The sequence below is a fragment of the Antechinus flavipes genome, chromosome 3 (assembly GCF_016432865.1).
Source record: "Antechinus flavipes isolate AdamAnt ecotype Samford, QLD, Australia chromosome 3, AdamAnt_v2, whole genome shotgun sequence".
Lineage (NCBI taxonomy): Eukaryota > Metazoa > Chordata > Mammalia > Dasyuromorphia > Dasyuridae > Antechinus > Antechinus flavipes.
Genome location: NC_067400.1, coordinates 265,939,583 through 265,948,576, shown reverse-complemented (window position 1 = coordinate 265,948,576; position 8,994 = coordinate 265,939,583).

The window sequence follows — 8,994 nt, the reverse complement described above, 5'->3', positions numbered from 1 at the left end:
CCCAAAATCACTGACCTAACAAAAAACAAACATGGATACCATATTTCAAGAAATAATTTTTTAATAAACTGTCCATATTTGAGAACCAGAGGACAAAATAAAAATAGGAACAAGACAAAAAAGAAAATAGAAAATTTAATGTCACTTTACCTTTTTTTATTGCTATGCCAAATTGATGCTTCATATTGAAATTGAAATTCATTTAAAATGGTCTTAGAAAAAAAATGAATACTATGAATTGTTATATACCACATTTCTTTGATTTCTATTTATGGTCTAAAAGAAAATAAAACAAGAAAAACACAAAGAGCTTTATTATTAAATTTAATTTTCAAATAATTTAATCTATTATCCTAAATAGTAGCTACTTTTTCCAACTCAGGTGATCCACAAATTTGACAAATATGCTATCTGTCTTGATCCAGATCATTAATAAAACTGTTAATTGTAGCTGGAAACTTTCTCATCATCTAACTGATGGGAAGGACTGTATAAACTAGGTAGCATCTGGAATAGAGGGCCAGACCTGGACTTAGAAAGATCTGAGTTTAAGTATAGCCTCAGAGCCTTTCTCATTCTGTGATTCTGACTAAGTCATTTAACCTCTTTCTGCCTAAGTATCTTCTTTTTAAAGTGGGAATAATAATAGCACCTATCTCTTAGAGTTGTTGTGAGATTCAAATGCTTTAAAATCTGTAAAGTATTTTGCAAATCTTAAGACACTATATAAATCAGTTTTTGTTATATTTGCTTTTTGTTGTGGTAATGGTTGTTTTAAATAGTCTACAAGTACATTTTCATGATTATCCTTCAAAACACCTGCTTCCAGAATGTAGTTAAAAAAACATCTGGTGGTCTGTTGACTGGCTAAATGTTCTTTTATCTTTTATCTTTAACTTTTTATTACTTAGGTATATTTTATAACACTGAATGCTTGCTCAAGAATAACCATTTTCTTATTCAAACTTGTATTTTTAAGTTTCAGTTTCTGCAGTATGACACACAAAAATTACAAACTCAAAAGACTTTTCTCTTTATGTTAAATTATATACTTGATGAATATTTCTTCTGTTTGCCGGGGTATCCCCCCCTCCCCCAACACTAAGTTGCCTCTGGTTTTTGCAATCAAATTGGCAGATGATTTTAGGCTGAGTAGCCTTCAGGCTCTGTACAAATCCAGGATCCAGTCTTCTGAGACTATTCCATAATCTGTTGCTTTTCTAAACCAGATGGCTGACAATTTTGTAATGATTCTGACATCTGAGTAATCCAAGCTTCCTGTATTTGTTGGTCAGGGCAACAAGTTTATTTCCAGGGAAGATTTCTATTTTAGGCTACCAACATCCCTCTGGCATGAAATATATACCCTGTATCTTGAAGAAAAGATAGAAGATGATAGCAGGGAATGGAAAGATCCATGTAAAGGTTTTTTTTTTTTTTTTTTTTTTTTTAGGATGGGGAGCCTTGAGTATACTTGTATCAGAGAAGGATCCAGAACACAGAGAAAGTTAGAAAGTAAGAAAATGGGGGTGGCAGAGGGAGTAATCTATTGAAGAAGTTGAGAGAGAATGAGATGACTTGTAGTTTATCTTGGCAAAGAATAAGGATACCTCTTTGTTTGAGATAGGTGTAAAATAAAGGAGATATAAAGACTCCTGAATGATAGAATGAGGAAGAAGAGAGAAGAAGGATCTCTTGATGAAAACCTTCATTTTTTTCAACAAAATTTAGGGGAAAATTCTCAGATGACAGAACAAGGATAGGAAGAGCCATGAAATATTTGAGGAGGATGAAAGGGTTTTGAAGAACTACTATGGAAAGTGGAATAATGAATTGATAATAGAAGTTCAGAAAAAATGCCTAGCAAAAATGAGAACTCAGTTGAGGAAATACAACATAAATTTTTTGTAAACCTAATCAGATTTTCTGTTTGGTGATTTTCTTCATCTTTGATCGGTGTCATGTTGTAGGAGTAAAAGTATCATATAGTGAATGATCCAAGTTTGAAGCTTACCAAGACACATGAGCAATATTATAATGGGTCTAGGGACTCAAGAGAAGAATAAAGTGTAGAATGGAACTGGTTTACCAGAGGGTCAATAAAGGAAAAAGAGGAGAGAATAGTTAGTATATCAGGTCACAACCAAAGAAGCAGAACCAACTTCTTTGGGATTGTGGGACATAGTATGTACATTAGAAGTATGCATAAAGAGAATGTAGCCTTGGTCTCCCAGATTCTAAAATCTGTTGTACTAGCATTGGGAAGAAAGAGAGAGAGCTAGGGAACTAGATCATCCTTTGCCCCCCAAAATGGTAAGCATTACTTCCTCAGCAATTACTTATATTCATCCAATATGAACTCCTAGGCCATACATGGAGTTAATGGTGAGGACTGAGAATATAGAATGTATTGCTGAGACAAAGAGTGAATTAGAAATAATCATCACATTCCAACTATTCTATCAGAATTAATCTATCAAATAAACATTTAAGCAATTAATATGTTCAAGGCAGTTCCTGCCTTCAATGAATTTATATTCTAGTGAAATATATTGGTGATGTGAATGAAAAAGGGAAGATACTAATGTGTACTACAGTGCCCCTGAATAAGAGCACTAAATTAGACAAGCTCACAATGTCAAAAGTTTAAGATGCTTGTACTGTGTATTAAACAGCCAGTAAATCTCTGTTGGATTTCTGACATGGCTACTACCAGGTTCTATGGCAGGGGAAAGCAAGAAGATGGCTTTCATTTGCCTAACTGGATTTTTATCATTCTTAGCGTGTATCCCCAAAGCATCTCATGGACATCTGATACTTTCCAATGTCTGATAAAGAAGGTAGTTGAAAACTTGAATTACTTAAATTGCTGGTGTACTTTGAAGAATTCATTGTTGAAACAAGAAGGTTAAAAAAAAAAGGGGAATATGAGTTAAGAAGACAGTGATATATCTCATACTAAAGAATGATTGGGTGAAACAGCAAATTATAGACATAATTAATAACTTCATCCAAAAAAATGATAATAATGAGACATCATACCAAAATGTATGGGATGCAGCCAAAGCGGTAATAAGGGGAAATCTCATATCTCTAGAGGCCTATTTGTATAAAATAGAGAAAGAGAAGGTCAATGAATTGGGCTTGCAACTAAAAATGCTAGAAAAGGAACAAATTAAAAACCCCAATCAAACACTAAACTTGAAATTCAAAAAATAAAAGGAGAGATCAATAAAATTGAAAGTAAAAAAACTATTGAATTAATAAAACTAAGAGTTGGTTCTATGAAAAAACCAACAAAATAGACAAACCCTTAGTAAATCTGATTAAAAAAAGGAAAGAGGAAAATCAAATTGTTAGTCTTAAAAATGAAAAAGGGAGAACTCACCACTAACGAAGAGGAAATTAGAGCAATAATTAGGAGTTACTTTGCCCAACTTTACGCCAATAAATTCGACAACTTAAATGAAATAGAAGAATACCTCCAAAAATATAGCTTGCCTAAACTAACAGAGGAAGAAGTAAATATCCTAAACACTCCTATCTCAGAAAAAGAAATAGAACAAACTATCAATCAACTCCCTAAGAAAAAAACCCCAGGACCAGATGGATTTACATCTGAATTCTATCAAACATTTAAAGATCAATTAACTCCAATGCTAAATAAACTATTTGAAGAAGTAGGGATTGAAGGAGTCCTACCAAACTCCTTTTATGACACAGACATGGTACTGATACCTAAACCAGGTAGGCTGAAAACAGAGAAAGAAAATTATAGACCAATCTCCCTAATGAATATTGATGCTAAAATCTTAAATAAAATATTAGCAAAAAGATTACAGAAAATCATCCCCAGGATAATACACTATGACCAAGTAGGATTTATACCAGGATTTATACCAGGAATGCAGGGCTGGTTCAATATTAGGAAAACTATTAACATAATTGACTAAATCAACAACCAACCAAACAAAAACCATATGATCATCTCAATAGATGCAGAAAAAGCATTTGATAAAATCCAACAGCCATTCCTAATAAAAACACTTGAGAGCATAGGAATAAAAGGACTTTTCCTTAAAATAGTTAGGAGCATATATTTTAAACCTTCAGTAAGCATCATATGCAATGGGGAAAAACTGGAACCTTTCCCAGTAAGATCTGGAGTGAAGCAAGGTTGTCCACTATCACCATTATTATTCAATATTGTATTAGAAACACTAGCCTCTGCAATAAAAGTCGAGAAAGAGATTAAAGGAATTAGAGTAGGCAATGAGGAAACCAAACTATCACTCTTTGCAGATGATATGATGGTATACCTAGAAAACCCCAGAGATTCTACTAAAAAGCTATTAGAAATAATTCATAATTTTAGCAAAGTAGCAGGATACAAAATAAATCCCCATAAATCCTCAGCATTCTTATACACCACCAAGAAGACAGTGATACTTAAAAATTCAAGTTCCCTTGAGAGTGTCGTACTACTGAGCCACTGTCAGAAACTGGATCTGTGTGTAATGGTATATGGTACTAATTGCCCTTGATCTCATATAAGGTCATAGGAAGTAGATGCTGTTATTCAATGCATATATAACCATGAAAATGTATATAATAACTTTGGATATGTGGGTCAAGGAAGAACCCTGGAACTAAATAAAACAAACAAAAAACATTTTATTGACCCAAGAGGGCAGCAACAAGATGGATGAGATATGCTCATTGCATGCAAATAAAGTATTATCAATTCATATTACATATTTGGAGAATATAAACACTGGCAACCTCTTGGAACTTCTCTGCATTGCCTTTCTATCTATAGAAAGAGATAATAAGAACATAAACTTTACCTTAGTGGTGACTAACCATTTTCCCAGGTATGAACACACATGCACACACCTAACCAGGAACCAGAAAGTTTTCATGATTACTAAAGTGTTGTGGAAAAAAAAATTTCTCAGTATATGGACTCTCTACCAGGATGCAATCTAAGGAAAAGACTTTGATAGGACTATACTCAAAATACTGCTTTGTCCAACATCCCTTCAATATATTAGCTTAAGCATTTCAATTACATGTTGCCAAAATTTAACCAAATTTTCTCTCAAAAGCTGAGTGATTTTTAGTCATACTTCGCTTACTCATTAAATGATTTCTTTCTCGGTCTTTAAGGGGCAAAGAAAGAACTTTAATGCTTAAATGTGTTGAAACAGCTTGCTACTGCTGCATTGTACTATATCCACTCCATGTATCACTAATGTATTTATTTGAAAGAAATGGACCCATGAGATGATTACCTAGGCAGCTACATTAATCACCCTTATTAAATGTTTCTTTTCATACTTATGACATATTTACAGATGTCAAGTATACCTCAGGATATTGCAAGGCTCTGAATCCACCTATCTGAGCCCCAGTTTTTTCATCTATAAAATGAGGGATGATGTCTGGTATCTCTTCTAGTCCTAAATCTGTACTTCACTGATCTTATGGATAGGAAAATTGAATATGTGGGAGCTAGAAGGCAATGGGACTTTTTTTCTGGAGAAGTTTTCTATTTTTTTTTTTTTTTTTTGGTGGATTGGAGAACAATGAAATTCCCAAGAAAAGATCAAAGACTTGAATTTGAGGATTTTTTTTTTTTTTTTCTTTTAAGGAAAAAGGCAAAGGCTAGAGCCAAGGTAAAATTCTACCAGAGATTTACTTGCTGAATTGATATTCACATTCTTTCCCACTGAGTTGAACTGTGGATTTAGAGGTAGTGTTCCCTTAATTATGTTGAGGAAAAGACAGTTGCACACTTCCAACCTCAGCTGATGAGAAGTTTCAGATGGACACTTTAGATTTGTTGACTCAAAGTGCTGTTATTGTCTAGTGTTCCCATTATGCTTGTGACTCCATTAAGAGTCAGATTGCTATTTGAATTAATGTGATTTCTGTTTTCTTGATGGATGTTGATGATTGGAAATGGTATGAGACTCAATAAGGAAAAATTTAAATTATTGGAGATTTGTAAATAAAATTTGCATCTGTTGAAACAAGCTGGCTGGGAGTTTGGGTATATGAGTTGTTCGAGGCCAAAAGCTGTTATGGAGTATAGCAACCACGTGCCAAGAGATTGGCTATACCAGGTGGAAGGTTATCAGTGGGCCTTAAACATTTTGGTCAGTTGGGGACATGTTTGTCCCAAGCACAGGAAGACTTCCCCAGGTAGGTCAGTTGGGGACATGTTTGTCCCAAGCACAGGAAGACTTCCCCAGGTAGAATAGGTGGATAAGGATTTGTTCCAACAGCCGCGAAGGTGGCTGAAGCAGGCACTGGGAAGTGCTTAAAGCCTGATTTCACAATTAAGATGCCAAGGACATCTACTCCATCCTCGGCTAACACCTTCATTCTTGACTTTTGTCTTGCCACTGGACTTGGATGATGATTCTGGAAGAGAGGTTTCATGTAACTACCCCACTTAAATCCAATGTATGAGCAAATCAAAGCATCACTTTGTAATATCATGGGTCCCCTTCAAAAATGAAAGATGAAAAACAATATGAAAGGACCATAGAAAGATAGAAAGAATACTTAAGGCCGATTCCCCTGAAGATAAACAGTAAAAACTGCTGAGGTGATTAGGGAACTGAAGGGAGCAAATGTGCATTTTTCCCTTTCCCAGGGGAAATTTCATACTGGGCTTTAAAAGAGAAACATCACTCTTAAAGGAATGCAGGTTAGTTTGAAACTTTACCCCTGATGGAGACTGACGGACTCTGCTCTCTAGCACCACCTCGTGGCTTATATATTCAAAGATGAGAATAAACTTTTTTGCATCATGTTGTTCACTTGTATTGAAGTTGTGTTCAGTAAAATCCTCAATTCTCTTTCACAAACATTGATTTTTAATCAAATGGTTTCCAACCTCTAGAGTGCAAGTGAGTTTTTTCGAGGGAGGGAAGGGAATAATCATTTATATAGTGTCTATTATGTGCCACACACTTTTTATATTATCTCATTTAATCCTCACAATGATCCTATGTGGTAAGTAATTATTATCCTCATCATATAATTGAGGAAATTGAGGCAAATGGAGATTAAGTGATTTGACCAGAGTCATACAGCTAGTAAGAGTCTGAAGCTGTATTTGAAATAAATTCAACTATTGCTCTATACATTGTACCACCCAAATACTGTTTTGGAAACTAAGTATAGGAATTAGTATTTATTATCCCTCCCAACATTCACTTTTATTAGACTTGGTTCACTGTACTAGTCAGTAGGAATCTTTCACAATTTGCAATTAAGCTTTAAAAACGTATAACTGCACCAAGACTTTGGGGACACACATAATATCAGTCTTGTTTCTCTTCTAAGTTATAATCTTATATCACCAACTGACTATAGAACATTTTATACCTACCTGATATCCTGAAGACATCTCAAATTTGACATTTTCAAAATGTAACTCATTATAATTCCTCCCAAACCCTTACTTTCTGAGGGGTATCATCATCCTTCCAAAAATTCATGTTTACAACCTAAGTGATATCCTATACTCCTTACTGACCCCACATCTCAAAATAAGTGCCAAATCTTGGCATTTCTATTTTCATGGTATCGCATGTATATTCCCCTTTCTCCACCACCCTACTGAGTCACCCCCTTAGTTCAGGCCTTATTCTCCCATCTGAATATTCTAATTAATCTCTCTTCCTCAAGTTTTTTTTTTTTGTTTTTTTGTTTTTTTTTTTTAATACACAATTGCCATACAATTGCCAAAGTAATTTTCCTGATATTTTCAATTTCTCAAATTTGTTTACCTCTAAAATTTCATTGGTTTCTATGGATGCCTCTTTTTTCAACATCATTTATAATTGTGCTACCCTGACTTTTGGACCTTCCTCCCTGTCCTAAACCTCCTGTGCTTTCCTGCTGAGGTTTATCATTTACATCTTATATATTTGTAAGTACAATTTTTGCATACTATTTCCCCCAATAGAAGATGAACTCCTTGAAGGCAAGACATTTACTCTTCTACCTTCAAAGAGAAAAAATAGGAACAAAGAGTGAGATGTCACCAGCTCCTTTTTTTCCTTGAAGCTCAATCTTCCAGCAGATGTCAAAGTGGTTGAATTCTATTGTAGATTTAGAAGACATCCAATCCAATCATTTGACAGATAACAGAGATTCACATATAGTTAAGGACTTTGTTGAGTCCCACTATATAGAAGTTGGATTAAAAACTGGTATGGTATTTTAAAAAATGAATTTTTTTTTGGTTCCAATTACTATTACTATTACTATTACTAGTCTTAAGAACACAATTTGCCACATAATTTTAAAACTGAGAGGGACATTAAGAATCATCAATGTCTTATCCAGGGTCCCATAATAAATTTGCAAAAGCTGAGCCTTAAACAATATTAGCTGATTTCACAGCAATATCCCTGCAATTATATCAAGCTTCCTTTCAACTAGGTGGTCTGTAAAGCTATGCATCTAGAACTTACCTCTTCTTTTTCAGTCTGCAACCTAGTTCTTAGACTTGGGAAGGATCTTAGAGACCATGTAGTTCAATCCCTAGAGGATGTATGAATTTCCCTTATAACCACTCTAACAAGTAATTATCTAGACTACATTAATATCCCTAGTCACTACATAATAAGCAGCTCATTCCATTTCTAGAGTTCTTGTTAGAATTCTTCTTTTATAATTAAAAAAAAATCTGTTTCCTTCTAATATCCACCTATTAGAGGCAGATAACACATTAGCAGCAAAGAACAATAGAGTAATTTTACTAGAGAAAATGTAGAGCTATCCATTCTTGAGAACCAAATGATAGTAATTTACAGACATATTATTATAACCTCGTATAGTTAAAGCTCAGTTACTATCCTAATTTTTCAAATTTAAACCTCTTAATTAAAAACAAACACAAACCTTAATTACATGTTAGAAAATAGAAAGCCCTTTCTACAAACATGGATTAAGAGAGTAGCTACAGAATTT